The sequence below is a fragment of the Anopheles funestus genome, chromosome 3RL, assembly GCF_943734845.2.
Source record: "Anopheles funestus chromosome 3RL, idAnoFuneDA-416_04, whole genome shotgun sequence".
Lineage (NCBI taxonomy): Eukaryota > Metazoa > Arthropoda > Insecta > Diptera > Culicidae > Anopheles > Anopheles funestus.
Window position 1 is genome coordinate 5,812,745 of NC_064599.1, and position 20,813 is coordinate 5,833,557.

At 41.6% G+C, this 20,813-nt stretch overlaps 1 protein-coding gene across 2 annotated transcripts in view; it reads left to right on the forward strand.

Moving 5' to 3' along the window:
* LOC125769160 (protein grainyhead-like) overlaps nucleotides 1-20,813 on the forward strand; it is a 174,152-nt gene that overhangs the window by 35,391 nt on the left and 117,948 nt on the right. The gene's annotated exons all lie outside the window — the stretch shown is intronic.

Sequence of the window (20,813 nt, forward strand, 5' to 3'; positions counted from 1 at the left end):
TGTTGTTGTTCGCTACACTCGATAAGGCGAAGAAGAGTAAATAAAGAAGAGAGCAAAAAAAAGCAACAATCTGGAGATGCGAGGCACGCCTGCTGCAAGTCTGTGGCAATAAAATGACACCATCCGTGGCGTGCAGAATGGGGTTCGCTACCGAAACCACAATTCACCATTTTCAGTCGGCCTCGGGTGCGGCCATACAAGGTAGCATCGGCCCGTTGCCGGGAGTCCCTTCTCAAGGATGCAGCCAATGCAGACCGTCGCGTACTTCGTTTTGCACCCTTTGGAAAGCTATGTGAAAACCAATCTGTGAAGCCGAAGTAGAAACCTGCATCCTTGCCGGTTGCAAATTGTAGCCAAAGGAAGAAGCATGAAGAGGAGCACCAGAACGGTTCGCATGGTTGTTGTCGTTTTTTTTTTCGTTTGTTGGTCCGTGTTGGTCCTCTGCGCCTATTGACGTGACGGATGGTTGGAAGATAGTGGGAGGGAAACTCCCAAGCACATCAACCACAAACAGGGCTTGCGAGCATTGACAACGAGATAATGATAATGACACAATCGCAAGACAATCGTTAACGACGTTATACATACATAAATTCCGATTCGAGTGCATGAGTGAAGCCGGACGGCACACGGCGGAAAGGATGCGGTCTCATTACAAATTCATGCAACGTTTCTCGCATTTACAATCGTCAACGTTCTCATAATAACCGTGCGCTTGTGAATACTAATTCGATGGTAATTTAATTTCGAATAAATTTCGATTCGAATTCGCATCTTTACCAACGAGACTTTGCGGCAGTAGTGCTGCGGTTTCGCGCACGACCTGCACCGATTCCGGATCGCCATTTTGCAATGGATGCTTTTGCTGCATTTTGTTGTGGAGCTGTTTTGTGTGCGTGTGTGTGTGCGCGCGCGCAAATGCTTCCGCTTTTTGCACGTTATATTTTTCATCGAATCATCAAATTGATTCACTTTGTGCGGTTTGGTTGTTCGTCATGTTTTCCCTTTTTGTGCTGGTGTGTGTGTGAGTTTTTTTTAAGGAAGGCCTTAATTTATATGCCCTCCATCAGTCCTCCCCACAACACCCCCTTCCATTTTGTTTGGGACTGTTTTTGTAGGTTTGAAGCTGCGGGAAAATGATTGTTTCCTCGCTTGGTCGGATGTTGAAGTCTCCTGTTTATGTTTTTTGCTGCTGCATTCCTTCCGACGTTTTCGCGCGGAAGCAGCGCTTCGGCTGGTGATTTAATTTATGATCCTACACGGTGGAGGCCTTCGGTTTGCATCAAAACCATCGGACAGATGGTACGGTTTTGTGTTCGGTACTTTTTTGCCAGAGTTGCCGGCAGCCCGTCGCTGCGCTCATGGACGAGCGTGGAATGACAGTTCCCGTCTGTCAAACTCTTCCGACAGCTAGGGTTTTGATGAGGTCCCGGGCAAAAGGTTCGATCGTTCGTCAATGGGCGAAAGGGGTTTTTGGTGCATCGTTTTGAAATCATGAATGTGTGTGCAGCGTGTGATGGGTCGATGTTGTTTTTTTTTTTCGTTGTTGTGTTGTTAAGACGCATGCTTATCCATTTTGTGGTAGCTTTTTTGTTTGAGGCAGCGATGACAACACGAGCAATGTCAGAAGAGGAACGTTGCCGTATTCTGTTGTACATTTCGACGATGATGGAATTGTTTCCATTTGGTTGGTAAGGGCGGACGGTGGTTTTTTTTATTATGAGAACACAAAACAAGAAAAAAAATCGAGTCATCTTTGCTATTCATGTACGAGATGTTTGTTCGCTGTTCTTGGACAGTTAAAGTGTCGTTTATAAAATGCAGCACAGCAATGAGGAAGGGGAACGTGTTGTGTTTGAGAATAAATCGTATTGAAAAATTACCAAACCAAGTGCATCATTGTGTAAAGATGTTTTTTTGGTGATGAATTGAATATAAAAAAGAGTTGCCTACAAACAAACAACATGTACTTCATTGTGCCATTGATTCGTTTGGATGTGGTTGGATTTTTTTGTGTTTTGAAATTCATTAAATACTGTTAAATTAATTCATAGTTTTATAAAAAAATGGCTAAAGCTTAACCTAAAACGATCATATTTTCCATTGTGTTGAAGTAACATTGGAGTTAAATTATGAGCTCACGGGTCATCCCACGTGGCCTAGTAACGATTTAGTCTGGAACATAGAACTCCAAACCAAAAAAAGGGGGGAGATAATCACGTGGGAGTGCAGGGTTGTTCATTTCGTTTCGGTTGATTTAACTCTGGAAGCTCAGGAGTGCGATTAACCGCGCTACGAAAAAGCAATGCATCGTGTTCGGAAACTAACTTCCGAAGCAAATCGCTCGGTTGGTTAACCTTCGTTGTTAGTCGAGCCGAAACATGCCGGAGTTCCCCGTACAGGAGCACCTCAACAATCGCTGAACTCGCTCCAGTTCATGGGACTTAATAAATCACCGAGCTGGCGCGAAGCCACCCGCGTTTCCTGGTGCACCACGAACAAAACAGTGCAACCCCAGCGCGCGTAATTTATGTGGTGAGGAAACATAAATTAGATTTACCATAAAAATGTAGCCATTACGCGTCCAGTAGTCGGTACGCGATTATCGGTCGAAATGGACTCCAAAATGCGCATGTTTCGTATGCGCGCGCGCTCTCGATGTTGAGGCTGAATTTACGGTACGGTGCCACAGTGACAAAACGGTAAACGGTGGCCTTGTTGGACTGTACTCTAGGCAGCAGAAGTAGATCCATCTTGCTGCTGCACTGCTATCGAAACGGTGGTGGTAGATTTTCCATTTAGTGAAGTGTTTTTTTTTGTCTAGCTTTAGTGGTTGTTTCCGGAGAACCTAACAGAAACCGAGGGTTTAGTGGTGTCCTTTTGCGCTTGGGAGTGTTCTTCCACACTAGGCAAGCTTGAGAACATAGTATGGTGATGCTGGTACTAGCCATCGATGTCTGCCAACGAATGTGAACTAGCGACGCCTCGGGTTATGACCGTACGATGTTGCAATGTTCTATTTGCAAATGTCAATCGTATGCAAGGTTAGGTCCGTTTGGTGAAGGTACATGTGCTTTATATTCCTGTAACTCAGAAAAATGCATCTTTTATTTCATGAACATTTGTTTCATGATTATTAAAGATAAAGTATTACCTCCTCAGAGCGATCAATATTGCTTTGAGATTTTATTGAATAATACTAAAATGTTATATAAACACTGTAGTATGGTTTACAAATACATCCTTTAGGGTGCACCGGTTACGTCTTCCAATTACATCGTTCCCCCCGTCCGTGTTGCTTCGGAGCAGAAATTTATTGTTATTAGTTTTTACGATTATTTTAATTAGACATTAACTTCACGTTTTGCTGCTCGGGTCCCGTGTGGTTGATAGATGATGGTTACCCTGAACCGATTGAAGGCAATCGATGATGTCATGAGGGCTGCTTCATGTACCGCCTTTCGATGTTCCATTCGACGTTCGATTGGGAAACGGTGTTTGTGACCTGCTGCTTCAAAATCCTTAAACGAGCTTAATATTAACGGCGTTGATTGGTCTTGTTTTACACGGTTCATTAAACTATTAACCGTGGTTACGTTGCACATGCAGGAATGCATGTAAGGTGGCATGTAAAAATGTACATTCTGCTGGCCTGTATGAACATACGAGAGAGAGAGGTAAAAAAATTGACCACGCGAGTTTAGCGATTTCAAACGGACCAAAAAGCTGAACGGTGGATAATTTATTGCGCGGTCACTTGTCGGCTTTCGCAAAAAAAAAAAACTGAAACAAACCATGCACATGGTTCCGTGCCATGCCGAGTCGTTGGGAAATCATACTTTAGTGCCAGAAGTCTTGGCGGAGAGAGAGGGAGCGAGAAAGAGAGAGCTTTCGTTCGGCTTTTAGTGAGCTACCGGTACAAATGGCGCGGACAATAATGTTCGTACGCGACGCTAAAGTCCCATTTAGGACATGAAAAATAAATTAAATTTTACCAACCACTCCATGGTGTACGGGGCGCCGGCCTCGGACTTGATGGCTTCCACAGTGGTGCGCTTACGTGATTGGTGGTTTTATGTATCCGGTTGAGCTTAGCAAAGTTAGAGTGCCGGAGACGTTGACAGGGTAGGATTATAATGTAATGGGTAAGGTGTAACTTTGTGACGGAGAAAATATGTTTCTGCTGTTCGTTACTCAAGAATCGTTTTATAAGAGCGTTTTGTGTTTTTGTTTACAACATTTTTTTTATTCAGTTCCCAATTTATAATATATAAATGTAGTAACATCAGCATAATAAAGATAAATATTCAAGATTTATTAGTTTATAGTGATTTTTCAAAGATTCTGAAATTACTGAAGATTCAAAATTGTCAGACCTACGAACAGAATTGATCTACGATCTGATATTCTGTGTATAGAATCTTTTATGTTTAGAATTAGTTTCATAAAAATTTGGATATTTTTTATTAATATGTCTGTAGGCATGTCTACAGTGAAAAAAAACTTAATTTCACTCACGAAAACCTCGTTTTATCTCGAATGTTCTTGAGGATGTTTTCCCAGCATTAAAAAAATCCTTGTTTGGTACTAGTTCTCAGAATATTAAAATTAAACACGCACGGTTAACGCAACGTAAAATAGATAAATAATAGAGCTGAAGTGCGTTTATAGAACGGCGGTGACGGACCTCACGAAATGCGTCTTTTAAAGTGGTTAATAAAACAAACACGACACACGCAGCACATCGCCTGACGCTCCGCAGGAAGCATCGCCTGGAAGGAAATATCAAATAAAAATAATCATGCATTCTTAACGAGCAGCAAGATAAATCGATGCACATTTGTTACTTCCGATTAGTGGGGAACCGCTCCGCTCGAGTCAGCGCAGCAAAACTAGACGTTTTGTTCGAGAGCTGTACCGAAGAAGGGTTGCATGGTGTACGTGAAGGAGCACAAAAAAAAACAACATTACATGTAATGATTTCGTTTAACGGCAACCAGGGGGTAAGCAATTTTCCAGCAACCCTTTTACCAGCGGCAGGATGTGGCTAGTTTGGTTTTGTTTTTCCCACCCTGCAAGAACCGCCAAGGGTTGTCACTTGGGCGGCCACCCTAAAGCGGTCTATTCTCGCTCTGAGGATGGCCCGAGGGCTGGCGGTTCGGGTTAGGACGATCATTTATCTCCGAATGCAATTGCACACCGAATGCACTTTTGTTAGTGCTCCACGAGACGGACGTGCTTATCGCGAAACCGGGATGCAAGGGTGGCAGTGCGATGCCTAAGATGTGCATTAAATTGTGTTGATCGATGCTTTCGATTCATCTTTCCAGGGTAGGTTCCGAGCAGTAAGGTAGTTTCGAAGTGCAGTTAATTTATTTGAAGGAGGGAGGAACAGGAAAAAAACCAACCCCCCCCCGTGACAGGCTCGAAAGGTCTCTCGGAGGTCAAAGTGAAAGGATTACGGCGCGTTAAACGCTTTCTATCATACAGCAAAGCAAAGATAAATGGATAATGTAAATCTATTACCCTGGTGCGTTTTAATCACACTGAGTGCCTTTTTGGCTTGATTCCCACAACGTTTGCTTTTGATAAGGCAATTCAAACAATATGTTCTTGAAAATAGTCTCTAAATGTTTAACGGTTAAAAGGAGAATGGTTGGAAAAAAATCTAATTCTAATTTTTATCCGCACTTTTGTTCTTATGATCACTAAAACGTTTTGTTGCAAAGGAAACAACTTCGGAATTTTGATGTTTTATAGTTTAATTAACATCTGTAATTGGTATTGCATTCCAAATTAACATATAAAAACCTTTTGCAATCCATTACGGGCGGTTGATTAAAAGATAACGAACCATGATCATTATCTTGCTGTCATTTTACAGCCTGAACCTCCAAAAATCTTAAGCAATCGCCGAAGTATCGGTGTTTAAATTACATCCCCGTACGCAAAAGATACCATATGAAAGCAAAAGGCTCAAATTAACCGCAAAACCTCATCGCCATCAATAGAGACCGCATCATCGTCGGAATCATAATTACACAATCCCCGAGTCCGAGTTCGACGAAATGTGAGATTGGTGCGCGAGGATTTTATTATCCTGCTGAATCCTTTGGTTACTTTTTTTTTAAGGTTTCCGCAATAAATGTGGTTGTTGGGAAGGTTTTTTTTTGAGGTTGAAGAATGGACTTGCAGTTTGATAAAAGTGTTTCGTTGATACGTGGTTGACCGCATGGATTTCGATCGAGCGGTGGAACAATTATTGGGTATTATAGTGTGGTGGCAAACTGCACTACCATTGCTTGATTGTGCTATTCAAGCCTCTAATAAATATTCGACACCCATATCTTTATCTTACTCTACAATCTTACTTAAATTGATTATAAATTTAAATCTTTTTTTTCAAAGATTTTAAAATTCAGGAATCTATTTGAATTTGCAAATTGCAGTTTTCACACAAAAAAGTCGCATAGAGACGTCATGTGTCGAACATTTGACTGCAATAATAAAAACATATTAAAATAAAAAAGCGACAAAAAATAAAACAATGAAAAAAATCCAAAAGTAAGACAAATAGGGAATAAAACCGAAACCAAAAAAACAAAAACTCTGAAATGATTAAAACCATCATCCATGCCCGCATTGATGGTTGTGAGCGAAATCACCTTAAATGGAGTAAAAGGAGATCCCTTAACATGAGCCTTGCGAGTTGCGATTATCATTTATCGTTTCGGCTTTTAAAGACACTTGCCTTCGGTAAATAAATGCCAAAAGAAAAAAAAAAACAGACCGTACTGTCCATTCCATTTTTGCATGAAAACAAGCGCGGGGAGATTTTTGTTTTCGTCCCTGCCTTGTTCACCCATTCTCACAAGACGTTACGAAAAGTCGATCAAACACCCATGACCATCATCACGATCAGCATCATCGTCCCCGGTACGACGATAACCAAATCAGACGGTGGAAATATGTTGTTAAAAGTTAATTACCAATCGATAACTGTCGCCAGCGGGCCCTGCAGAAGGAAAGGGGCGGTCCTGCCCAACATATGAAGACATTGCCAAGGGGTAAAAATGTTCCACCGGGTGGGGAGAACAAAAAAAAAAATATTCAAAAAAAGTAGAAAGGATTTTCGATCCAAATGATTGCGATTCCGTATTTCAGTAGCAGGGGGGTAGCGTATCATGGACGACTGATACGATTTCGGTAACGATATGGATCAAATGAATTAAAGCAAAACAGTTTCGAGTTGGAAAGGTGGGCAAATAAAGATAAGGCTCTCTGGGGTGAGATGGGGTTTTTTTGTGTGTGTGCTGTGGAGAATGTGGAACACATTTAACTTTTAGGAGTATTTATGATGCTTTAAAACCGTTACTCATTAAAGCAATCGATCCGAGTCGTAAAGAAATGAAAGAAAGTGCAATAAATGTTTTATGAAGATTGTTTCTTTCAGGACACACTTTGAAAGGACTTGGCTGATGCATAACGGTGTGCAAATGGAGCAAAGATAAATATTTGTTTTAGCAAACAGAAAACGCTGATGTATAGAGCACTTTTGATAAACAAATTAATGAATTTAGATTTGTGAATTATACTCGAGGAGTTTTCCTCTTTATAACTGTTCAAATATACCGAGGAATCTTCGTTTGGTTTGGAATTTTCTTCTTAGCTCCCCATTCTCCAAAGGGGTTGCCCCCGTAACTACCCATGAGCATATTTAAAAAAATAGCTTTTGCACCTTCCGGAGTAATTCGCCGGTGCGCTTTGAATAATTCATGAGCTGCCAGCATCCATCGAGCAATTGTCCATCCGGATCGAAACAAAAAAAAAACGAAGCGAAGACGACTACAAAATGCGTGAATGCAAAATGCGACATTCTCTCGCTCGATTATGGTGCGCTGTTGCATGCCACCGTACTGCAACGGTTAACGCGCGCGCCTTAGAGAAACATTCGCAACGAACCGATGCTGAGCGCACTGTGGTTGTGGGGGGGGGGGGGGGGGATTTACCACGGCAGCCATAACGGTGGGGAGGGGGGAGGGACTGTCGGACACGCAGGGAAAGTTTCCGATCCCGTACATTCTGGGAATCACGAAGCTGGTAAATTTACCTTTTACTACCAACAATCCCAGACTCACCGGTGTGACTCCCTTCGTTTACTGTTGTGTGTTCGATGCGCGAAAATGGTAATTGACCATCGGCGGTGCAATTGCAACTTGGCAAAAACATAATCGTCAGTTCGCCAGTTTCGGAAACGTTTCTCCATTATAGTTGCGCTGACCGGGCAGAAAATGTTCGTCCAATTTTGGGCCTTCGGTTGATGTGCAGGTCTTCATCGAACAAAAGACTCCAATCGCCGGTAGGACACGAACCTCCCCGCCCATGTTCCAATGACAGAACTAGAAAGGACGGCCGGTGGGGTTTTGGCGGGTGCTGCGATAGTGCGCAAAACACGGTAGCATGCATTTGTGCATTGCAAGTGTAGATTATTTCTTCGCTTTACGGAGAAGAGGACACTTTGACACTCAATAACCAGCCTCTCTGATCGGCGATGTGTTTTTTTTGCTGTTTGTTACACTCTCAACCAATCCATCCAACGCAACCGACCATTGTTTGTGCGGTTTTGTGGCGTTTTTGTGGCAGCATTTACGCGGTTGAATAATTTAGACATTATTTATGAAAGCTTACTTAGGGAGACGGCGTTTATGGCCGGTATAAATCAAGCAAACTGGTGATGCGGGATAAATGGTTGTGATTTTCCACCGCTGCTGGTGGAAGCAAAAAAAGGATGATTGGATGTTGTAGCAGTGATTATGGAAAGGAAAATTCAATGGCTTATAGAAAATACGGTGAAAAAATAGAGATACGTGTACGATGTTTGTTTTTACGCTTCTTTATTGCCACGGACTAAACGGGGTTGCTTTATAATTTGTTTATAGTGATGGGTGATTTCTGTGGCTTTTTTATATCCATTGTAAAAGAAAAAATTGTCCATGTATTTCTAATGAGAAACGACTGATTTAAATTTCTTATCAAATATTTTTCAGAGCTTAAAACTTCAATAAAATTTATTAAACATTTTATTTTTTTCGAATATTGTATATCCTCCATCCAGATGCTCCCAGAATAGCAGAATTATCAGATATTTTGTATTCTTTTAATAGCATATTATCAATAACGCCCTTCGCCCTTGCATCCAATGGTAACTTTCTTTCGAAAAAGGTCAACGTTTCAATCTCAACAAACAGCACATATCCTTTTCGAACACCGAATGAATGATGAGCTCATGATACGAATGTAAACCATCAACCATCAAATAGGGTAGCCCGTTCGTCCATTTGTCGTGCAGGGGAACTCCATTCATTTGCGCGGAAAAAAAAAGATTCCCAAGATAAATGTTCTCCGCCCGAGCGCGCACAGGAAGGAAACGGCATGTGTTAGCATGCCCCCGGTGGTAAAGGGTTTTCGGTACAGGATGGGCGGGAAAAATAATTGCTAACCAAGCACTGCAACCTCCACCTTTTGGCGGTCAAGGTTTTTGCGCCCCCCAACTCCAGGGTGCGCAAAAGGCCAAGCGTTTAATTGAAAACGGTGATGGGAGGGCGTCAATGGGAGCCTCGCGAAAACGATCAAGGTGATGGGCACGAACTTCACATTAGGTGGTTTAGTTAGTGTAGGGATCCGGCCACGGCAGGGCCATTTAACGCCCGGAAGAAGAGCGCCCCAAGCGGACAGCATCTTCCACGGTGGGATGAGATTATGACGGGAAGATACGATGGGATGGAATCGTTTGACGTGTGGTTTGTATTGAATTATAGACTAGGTAATCTTATCTTTGGTGGAATCCCGTACACCGTCCCGGTAAAGTAGGGAAGTTTAGTTGCTACAGTTGGTTTCATTAGGAAAAAAATCATATTTTTAAGCAAGCGAACAAGCAAATATTATTTAAAAAGAATTCCGAAAATCGCTTTGGTGGATGAATCTTTAGTTTGTGTATTTGTAAACTTCCTATACAAGAAAGGATTAACTGCTGAACACATACGGTGGGCAATAAAACTGTAGTCAAGCACCTGCGCGGAAGGTTCGATAACGACCTTCTTCGAATTTACGCCGTCCGTTTGTAAACCGTAAACCGGAGATGAATATCGTAATCTGATGATGAAAGTTAATAAATTGTGCCAGAAGCCATAAATGTGTCCGATTATCGGTGAATCGAGGTCAATGGCGGGGGCTGGGCGTATAAAAAAAATCACATGATTTTCGGTAGAATTTCGTCAAACATTCCGCACAAGATTTGTGCGGTTGAGGGTTGGATGCGATGGGTCATAAATTAAGCAAAAATAGAATTTTTGTTCATCAGATTCCGGCATAACAGCACGAAATGGTGTAGAGAACGGAACCCCGGTCGATAACATACACCTGAGGTGTACCCATTTCGCATCTGGTGACCACACCACGGTTCGATGTAACCGACCGAGCCAGCAGTGGGCAAGCGGGCACCGGCTGCATTCGATGGTTTTGTGGTCATTTGCTATAGCCGCGGGCGCTGAAATTCGAAACCTTCGCCCGGACCCGGGGAGCTTTTCAGGATCGCGATCGTATTCGCAACGTGTCGGGTGCCTAAACACAACACACCCGGAGCCATCCGATGCAAATTCATTGCCCGCCGGCGAGGCTATAAATTTTGAGTGCAACCGATAACACAACCGGAGACTGCGTCACGCGTTAGGTGTACTGCGTTGCCCAGTCCGTGTTGCTTTGTTGGTTGCATTAGAAAGTGACGGTGTGGAAGGGATTTTGCTTCGGGTTGTTGTTTTTTTCTTTTCGTACCAAAGAAAGGAAGAAATGTGATGCAGGGTGGTGGGGCAGGGTGAGAGGTGAGCAAGTGTCACCATTTGGATATGTGATATACTAATTTGAATATTTAACGAGCGACCCATTGCTTCACGGCTTATGATGGTGCGCGATGTCTTAACGAAGAAATAACGAGACAAGTGTGTGTGTTTGTGTGTACATTTCGTTCGGGTGTAAAAGAAGAGAAAGCAAACAAATAAACAGAATCGCCCTTGTGATAAATTAGATAACATGGAAGATTATCATGTAATGAATTGTGGCGAATGTCAAATGTTTGAAAATGACATTTGTCAATTTAATGGAATGTGTTGCATCTTTATGTTACAGTTTTGGAGATGAAAGTGTGTTAATAATCATGCGAGATTGCAGTTTTGTGAATAGTTGCAACACACTGCAAAGAAAAAAAATGAAAAAACATTTTTCTTTTGCAATTTTTTAAATTCCTGAATTGAAGTGGTCAAAATTAAAGAAATATGTTAAATCACATTTTGATTTACTCTTTTCTTTGTTTGAATAAAAAAACATATTTCAAGACAAATAAAAATTTGAAAAGGAAGCTTTAAGACAAATTGTTAACCATTAATCTTTAGTTGCAAAAATTTCATGCTCCATCATGACGATTTCCTAGCGTCGGTAACGATAAGCTTTTGACATCTTTGTTTTACGGTTCACACCTACATGCCTGGCTGGGTCTCGTACGGCAGTGTAACCTTTTGCTTTGTCCAGCTGTAGGTCACTACCATGCAAGAGGGACCTCAAGATCAGACGTAAAAACACTCTCCACATGCACAAACACTTATTGCCCGTGGGTCGTGGGAGTGCTTCGTATGGGAGCATCGCAGATATTGTGCGACCCCAAAACGCCCAACTGGCACCTTCGTTTTGATGCGCACTGCGTGTGTGCGCGAACGTGTGCTGGGGATACGGTGAAGAAAATTAATTATTCGTCCCATCACTTGGTGGGATGGAGGAAAGTACGATATGACTAGCCGGAATATGATGATCGTTTGGTTGGAACCGATTGGTTAGAAAGTATCAGAACTGATTGCACGACGACGGGAAAGGAAGAATCATTTCGCCATGATTTATTTCATGCGAATTTAAATGTCGATTTAGAACATCACAATATGTCTTTAACTCTATCGCTGTTGCGTAGTGTTGAAATTTATCACTTACCCAACCGCTGCTTGCTGACAATACGCACCGGTAAACGCGGTACAAAAATCCCTGGTGGACGCGGAATGATCGTCATTGCTTTCGATTTATTCTTTGCGAAAGGCGATCTCCGGGAAACGATCGTACACGTCTCCAGTGGGAACTATTTCATGGTGGAATGGTGAATCTAACGGGAACCACCAGCATCGTTTAGCATCGAATGGCATTCTTTGTGCCCGATGTTTGCCTGTGGCCTTTCTCTCTGGTTGACATTTTCTTTCCATACTTGAGCATTTTTGTTGGCGAATGTTCTTGGCGGTTTGGTAGAAATGATTGCATGGACTTTTCCATCACATTTTCCACCCCCTTGGTTGATCGGTTGTGTCGATACACGGAATGGGATAGGTTACGCAATTGTTCCGTACGTCCGAAAGGGTGATTGCAGTTAATGTGGGACATAAATTTTATTTCCGGAGTGGAAAGAATTTATGCGATTGATGTACGGGTATCGAATGCGTTTTGCTGGCATTGAAATTAATTTATTTTGCAAGTCATAAATAGTTTAATTATAGATATTTATGCTGAAGGATATTTTCAGCAATCGAAGTTAAAAAGATTATACAAACTGTTTCATTATACAGGGTGTATTTCATAGTTGTCCAATGTGTATTTTTCAATTGACATAAAATACGATTCTTTACATCTTTTTAGGATCCTTTTTGTAAATAACATTTGGCTAAGTGAGTACCGGTGCACACATACTGGACACAATATTGTTCTGTTTATCGGCATTTTCCATAAATATTTTGAGTATTTTGAGTGATTTTTAGTGGGAATGGAAGCAAATTCTCTACATATGTTTGCCTTGAGTTGCTTGTGCTTTACGCAAAAAAACCTTTCCTTTAAGTTATCTCCACAAGAATCTGGTAGACGAACCAGCTAGCGAAAATTCGATTTAAGAACATTGAAACCAAATCGTCCTTTTTCTACCATCACATAGATAGATGCAAAACTGCATAGCATAATGTTCTAAATTTGTTGGAGAATTAAATGTCGATGAGGAATCTCGAGAATTCGTTGTAGAAGAATGAATAGTCTTTGGGGTAAGTGTACTCTGACCAAAATATTTCACTTCGAATGTCACTAAGGAATTTGAGTTTTTTTGTTTTAATAAAATTAGGACGCTTTCGCAGGCAATTGTTTCCTAAACAACTGGAATGTAGCGTTTCCAAAACATTATTTAATATGGCGATCTGTCATTTTTATTTAAAGTTACTAAAAATAGAAAAAATGGAATATTGCCATATGATACACCCTGTGTAGAATGGAAAAGAATTATTTAAAATATCACAAAAAATCAAACTAAATCACGCATATGACCTTATGCAAAAAAATGTTTGTCTAAAGAGTAGAACAAAACCAAAATAGCCGCTTGTCGCGCTATTATCGGCTTGTCGGCATTGTAGTGTCTCCGTCTGTTGGCACATGCGGGTCGAAACACAATAAAAAAAGAAGGCCATTTTGTCTCACATCTGAAGCATCCATTTACTCATCCGCAAACCTTCTCCCCACCGAAGAACCACCGAACGGGTGTGCAATTGCCGGTGAATGGATTGTATTATTATCGTCATTTATGGTCGCTTTCGGCTTTATGTGACGAAGCAGGGACTTGCTGTTTTTTTTCGTTGCTTCTCCATGAAATTCGCTATTGTACCATTACCGGTACCGCAGTATGGTCCTGTGTTGGTCATGTTTTATTTTTGCATATGGTTTCTCGCAGTTCTCGTTTCCACGCGAAAGGTGTGGAAACGATGTGCGCAAGGTAACGCCAAGGTTGATGCAGAAAAAGGCGACGGCTGGTGACGATTGTGGGTTTGCCGCTGCAGGAGTTTCAGTAGGTTATTGTACTTCCGGATTATTGTGTTCCGGCTACGAGACCTCCCCCCCCCCGATGTATGACGATGGGAAAGGCCAGAATGCATCAGCCTTGATTGCACTTGTTGTTGTTGGCGTGACAATGGCCACGATTGTCATTTTCGGTAAAGATTGGGCGGTTTAAATGGCGCTCGTGTAAAATTATATTGCCTCTTTTAAAACGGTGTAATTAAATTACGAACATGTAGCAGCTTTGCTGTAAGTAATAAATTTACGAGTAAAGTAGTTGGTAATAAAATCTCTGCAACTTGCAGTACATGGCGACAATAAGATGATTATTTCAATCATCAATCTTCAAGAGTTTTTTTCCGGTTATTTTTAAAATTATCTGCTATTTGATATTTTTAATAAATTTGTTCACCGTGTTAAGTAACTGTATCAAACTGCATTAAATTATTTTTTTAATGCGTCTGCATGAGTTATGGGTTATTGTGAACGATGCCCCGAAGATCAAATATTTAAAAATCAAATGTCAAAATATTACACAAAAAGTCAATAAAACGTTCGCCACTGCAGCGCGTTTTTCACACGTCCCAATGACCTTTTTTCGTGCACCGGGCACCAACGTTCCGTTTTAGGGGGATGAGAGTGTATTAACGTGTAGGGTCATACCGCACGAACCTTCTTTGGCATCAACATTCTAAGTTTTGCAACATTCTCCCGAAAGGATCTGAACAAACTGAAGCTACGATGCTAATGTGATCACGATCTCACATCATCCTCCGTTACGTGGTTGTTTGTAAGCTCCTCAAAAAAAAAACAACAACAAAGAAATAAAGCTTTTTGCTGCTTCTAAACAGCGGACGTAAAGTGTTCTTTTGAAGCAGGAACGATGAAACAATGCCAGCGTTTCGATTGCACGCACGCTCGATCTAAGGAAGGAATGGCCTGTAGGCTTTCGCGGGTCCGAAACGTCGGACGTCTCAGCGATGAAGATGACCGTACCGTGTCGTGAGCTAATGTAATAAACCATTCGAAAACAAATAGTATCTCGTTTCCCTTACCTCCTGCGCCTTTGCCCCCTTCCGCTCCGCGTTTTGGCAAGGATCCGCCTCCTACATGCTGGCTGGTGTTTGAAGGGAAAATAAGCAACGGAAAACCGTTGCAATCATGCTTGCATGACATGCAACCAAAACCCCACACGCGGCATATGCAATGGTGAATGGTGTGCCCGTTTGCTGGAAAGGAAGCAAGTTTCACGGGCTGACACATGATGCTGGTAAAGACACTTCCTTCAGTGGCGCGGGTTGTTTTGCGCAGGCATGCGAAGACGCGCCTGATGGCTCGTTCGCCGTAAGTGCGAATAAAATCAACCCTTCCCGATGCACCCTGATGCTGCATTATATTAGACGGTGGCTAGAAAGGCGAAAGCGTTGGAAGGTGATGTCAGTGGTGCAAATGCTAGCCCGCTGCGCGACGGACACTGTACAGTAAATCGTACCGTCGACGACCATTTTGATAAATCACTCCGCTTCGTGTGTGCAAATGTAGGTTAAGTGAGCATGGTATGAACTCCATGACATGGGCCACAAACTACAAACGGGACGAAAATGTACACGCGCGTAAAGTATGCTTTCGTACAAAATATGCTTTGAGAGAACGGTAAGGATATTTTACGAAACTTGCGGTATTAAATGTTTTGCTAAGGTTCTAGTTATGTAAATTATTGCTAATTGATATTCATATTTTATAGTATATTTTATGGCAAAGTCTTTATCTGAGTTACGCGGGAAAAATAGGAGTTTATTACTATAGAATTGAGTTCTCCAACTCTCATTTATCAAATCCAGTGGAATGCCGATTATTCGGGTACCTTTTATCTGGCTGTACCATCATCCGTAAATTTTATTAAAAAAGTCCACTCATTATACACTAAACACTAATATTTATGTATAAAAAGAGTTGAGCCTATTATCCGTGAAATTCGTTTATCCGGCAAGGGCTGAGTTCCGATGAGCACGGATAATCGGCGTTCCACTGTATATCCATGTTGAGCATAGCTATTTCTGTGATAATTCTGTACCGATCACGCTGATCGAAACAAACCCATGTAAATAATACAATTTGCATTTTTAGAGCAGAATATTTGCGTTTGTGTCTTCCGATGTAACACTGTTGTAATTCTCTGTCTGCTACAAAAAATAAATATTCTCTCGTAAATAACAAAGAACTATTCCTACAAAGTAACGATTTTATTAAGCACTGATACCCGACAATTACAGCCGTGTTGAAAATGCAGAACTGATTGAATCAGCGGCTTAACAATCTGGAACCACAAGTACACATTATACATTCGACAAGCGCTGTAAAACAATCTGATAAGCAAATGCAAATGCAAAATACTCCGTCTCGGTATACATTTATTTCGCCTCACATTAGCGTACAGGGCAGGAAAAACTTCCTGCCGGAACACAACGGTGCAACTCCCGCAAGTGTTTTGCGTATGATGAATAAAGTTCAAGCCTTAATCCGATTGCCAATGATGAAGGTTATCAGCATGTGTATCCTTTCCACTCCTAACCGTTGATTGCAATAATTGCTACAAAACTATAAATGTGGCAGCAAGTTGTAAAAATGTAGTTACAGAATTGAACTACACCGTCTCCATCACTGTGGCCAGTTGGAATTCGACCTTTGTTAAGCGAATGAAATGCTTTCGGTAACGGATTTATTTGTTGCACGCTCAGTAACGCCAATCAAAACGGAAAAAAACGCAACGCCCGGTAACCGGTTACGCTTGGGGGATGCAATTTCTTTCGCGCTGGAATTTGTTTACGAATGCACTTATAGATTGATCCGGTATGCTAGTCTCGGGTCGGTTTGCTACCGCTTAGCGGGGCGATCCTATCGGAACAATATTAAGATGTTATGGAAATGATATTGAAACGAGTTTACCGATCCGGGGCTGGTGGTATGGCACACTAAATCCAGCTCCTAAATCTTTTTATGGCGGCCCGGCATTATTAAGTGTACGGAATTGGGGGTGGGTTGCTTGTGGTGCAATGGTTCCGCTTGATCGAACCGTTTTTTTTTTATTTTACGATCCACTTATGAATAAATCAGATCACAATCGAAGGTGTAAGATCATAAACATAAGCTAGTGTGTGTGTTCGTGCCCGACCGATAGATCGTAGCTGAAGCTAATCAAACAACTGCCGTGGCGTGAATTTTGTTCCACGTTACACGGCGAAAGTGCTGGACGATGGAAAGCGAAACGAATTTGTGTGATTCGATGTATGTTTTGTTAACACGTGTAAATATGTGGCTCAGATGGTAACGGTACCATTTTTCAATGGGGATTTCTTTTAACACGATGGTTTTATCAGAAACAAAGCTGCAGTTATATGTTTTACAGAAATTAATTCATACAATATTATAAAATATTTGGTAAAAAGGAAGAATAGAGCCTCCATTTTTCTGTTTACGACTAATGAACGCATGAAGTGATTAGGACTTTTTCACATTTTACGAAATTATTTACGAAATAAAATTTCTGATATTTATTTACAATTTTTGTAGGATTTAACTATTTTTCTAAAATTTTGGGTACTTTCTCACAGCGTACAATACAGTGTGTTATAGCTCAATCGCTCAGAAATGATCACTCGCGATTTGAGAGAATGAATAGAGACTTCATTTTTAAAATTTTCCTCAAAATTCTTCTGCATAATTTACCGCCTTTTTTCAATTTGAAACATTTTTTTGCTTTAATTTAATATCAAAATAATAAATATTTTTGTTTTATATATAGTAATTATATTGCAATTCAAAGTTATAAAAATAGGCATCTAAAAAGAAATTCGTCTGGAGTTGTATAAATCAATAAACACATCAAATGCAAAGTAGAACACAATATACCTTTGCCACACTTTCCATGGTACGTTTTGGTACGGCAAGCATTTCGAAAGAGCACGTACGTCTTATCGGACGGGTCGGATTTATGGCCGTCATTCATCTTTCAAACCCAGCACGAATCCTTTTCGAAATAAATCTTTCCCACTCGCCTATCGATCGACATTTTAAAAACAAACCTCTGCCCGTACACAATGGAAGAAACGACGCCAGGAACAGATGTGCATTCCGTTAGACGTTGTCATCCGTTTACTGATCCGTTGGTGAATCTGTCTCCCGCACCTAACGGTCGCTGACCACCGGGAATGGTGATTTTTAATCACCACAATCGAAGCATGAGTAAACCATTGGATTATCTCGTTATTACGTACTGCTTCCAAAGCCTCAGAGGCAACCAGTTGGATACGGACACAAGTCGGCGGATGACACCTAGCAGGTGGATATGCTCTAGGTTGAAATTGGGTTACGGCTCATTTTCTACCATAAACCGCCATGTTTTTGTATGTTCGCCCAGTGTTCGCTGGTAGTGGCCGTGGATGTGATCGAATGGAATCGTAGGTGAAATGGAATCTTAACATCGTTGTGATTGCGATGCGATTACGATTAGTGGATACCGATCAACCGGGAAGGAGCATAAATTGAGGGCGCACTGGGGGTATTCATTACGGCGATTTTTATTTATGGTTATAAAACGTTTATGGAACCGTTCCCATTTTACCCGGGAAACTCCGGACAACCCTTGGGGGCCAGGAAAGGGGGTCGAGGCTTTAATCTAACTGATCAGCAAACGATTCTATTCATCCGATTCATGCTCGGTGCAATGGGTCCGAAACGCCAGCGGCATTCGGCATGGGCTCGAAACGACCGATCGAGAGGAAATGCAAATGTTTTTTGAACTTTGCCGCACATCGAACGACCGCAATGGTTGCGCTTAAGGAGAGTGCAGCGTACTTGTCGTATTGCCTTTTACTATGTTCCCCCCAGCGTGGAGCACCGGCGGAAAGCTTGGCAAGCTTATGGGCAATCAAATTGATATAAATTATATCGATTATAGCATTCGGCGACAGTTGCTGTTAGCTACTGGCTGAGCAGATGGTCCAAAAGAAGTTCTATGCTGAGTACATTCGAAGAGTATCTTTGGCTTTTTACAATCCAAATGTGAAACTTAGTCGTGTGAAAAAGGTTGGAAGTTTAAAAAATCTAATTTATCTCCCCATGTACTACTTTGGTTATTTTTAATTTTTTGCAAACGTTTTTTTCTCTTTACAGGTAAGTCAAGGATATGATTCTTTTCAATCAAACTAAAATGTTGGGATATTCATCTCCGGAGTTCAGAGTGAGTGCTGATTTTAAATTTCATCTTCCTGCTAGAATCAATTTCCCGAGCGAGAGCGTTCTCAAATTAAAAAAGTGATGCGCATCCATCGACCTAAAGGTCATCCTCAAGGCTATGCGATGAGCGCTATGCTTTTAACGTGCGCGATCATGAGAACTAACGTTCTTCTTCATGTTTGCTGTTTTTTTCTTCTTTTTTTCACTTTTACGAGCCTATTTGCATTTTATAAGGTTCGGTTTTGGGATGCCGTCGCCCGAGAGAAGGTTAGGCGGATGGTACGGCCCGTTTGGGGGCATACATTTCCATATTTATTTCTCTGCGACTGATTCGCGTCGAAATTTATGACATTACCATCATACTTTATATCACACCGTATCACCCCCGAGCCCAGGGCAATAAATGAAAAATCCACGCAGTTCCACTGTTATGCGTATGCTCGTTAGAACTGACCGTTGCGAGACAAAAGATTTCAATGCGCGCGCAAGCGAGTAAACTGTTCCTGGGCCTGGGCGCTGGAATCGTTTTTCCCATGCTGAGAGTTTCAGTCGGTGTTTTTTAAGCAGTAACAATCGATCGACAGTCCGTCTCCTGTCAATCAGCAATTAGTCAAGCACCAGTAGGTTACGGTTGTGTCACTCGGTACCCACCAGTGTGTCAAAACAAGTGTCAGTTACTATCAGCAACAGGAGACATACGGGTAAATAACATTGACCTTTTAGCTGGCGCTCGATGACGAAGCGCTTCATCAGCTCCACACACACACAGATACACGTATGGCGTGGCGTATATTGTTCCTTCACCCTCCTTCTCTTCTCAGTGGTTAGTTATTTTATGAAAATTAGCAACAAATCACATCATCTTCTTCACCGATCTTGAGCCGATCGTCATCAATGCGGGGTGTTTAGCAAACAGGATTATTAGCTGCAAACAAACGGCGACACCACCCGTCACAGTGCATTTGCGTTTCATTTGCACGACGCCAAATGGTTAGAAAATGGTGTAAATAAATAAACAAGCAAACGATACGGGAGAAGTAAACAACGACAACAAAAATACACCGCTTTAGCGTTTGGTGTCTTTTTCTTACGCAGGGCTACAACAATGTCACAAATCACCACTGTGCAGGACGGGAGACAACCAGGCCGTGTTGCTCCCTACGCAGACAATTAAAATGTTTGATAAATGTTTACCATAAAAATATTTTCTTCACCTCCCGTTGGTCACTGTTTCTAGTATATTTGTGTGGAAGTAGTAGAAGGAACGTCAGCTATCACTACGACTAAGACGGACAGCTGTCTCGTTGTTGTTTTTTTCTGTTTTGTCTTTGCGATTAAGCAGTAATTTGTGCTCTCTACAGACCGTCAGTATGACAGTCGTGTCCTGACGGGTACGATACAGATTATCATTCAATCACTTATAGCTAGAGGTTTTTGTTCTTTTCTGTTGCACCGAGTAACATTTTTTCCCTCGAGTCTTGCAGTGAGTAAGCGATGAATCAACGGTAAGTGATGCGATTGAGATGAGAATGTTATTCGATGATCGAAGGAAAGGACTTTTTTCTTCTACTTAGTTGATTGATATATCGATAGTGCAGTGAGTGAGTATGATAAAATTAAATATGCTTTGTCAGTGTTGAAATCTTGGAAATGCGCTTGTGAAAAACTAACGATGAAAGCCTGAT